Source organism: Penaeus monodon, chromosome 25, assembly GCF_015228065.2.
Source record: "Penaeus monodon isolate SGIC_2016 chromosome 25, NSTDA_Pmon_1, whole genome shotgun sequence".
Classification (NCBI taxonomy): domain Eukaryota; kingdom Metazoa; phylum Arthropoda; class Malacostraca; order Decapoda; family Penaeidae; genus Penaeus; species Penaeus monodon.
This window is the reverse complement of record NC_051410.1, coordinates 35,693,198-35,693,412: the sequence shown is the minus strand read 5'-3', so window position 1 is coordinate 35,693,412 and position 215 is coordinate 35,693,198. Positions and strand designations below refer to the sequence as shown.

Here is a 215-nt window from a genome sequence, read left to right as displayed (position 1 = left end):
TAGCGATGGTATGTATAGCCTCCTTATCTTTATCATAGGTCACACTCTTATCCTTGCCTTACGTACTACAACTTGCGATCCTCTCCGTGACTGCTTTCTGCACGGTGTCACTCATCTGGAAGGAAATGCCCATTAAGACACGGGGGAATACAAGGCAAGAAAGTGTTATAATCCCACACGTTATTGGCTTGTGTGAATCGTCTTATAGAGAGTCA

The 215-nt window shown here is 44.2% G+C and overlaps 1 protein-coding gene across 1 annotated transcript in view; it reads right to left on the bottom strand.

Moving 5' to 3' along the window:
• Nucleotides 1–215, bottom strand: part of LOC119589190 — a gene marked incomplete at its 5' end in the record, with an annotated part of 12,182 nt that overhangs the window by 8,222 nt on the left and 3,745 nt on the right. Inside the window, 1 exon segment of the mRNA XM_037937788.1 lies at nucleotides 1–115.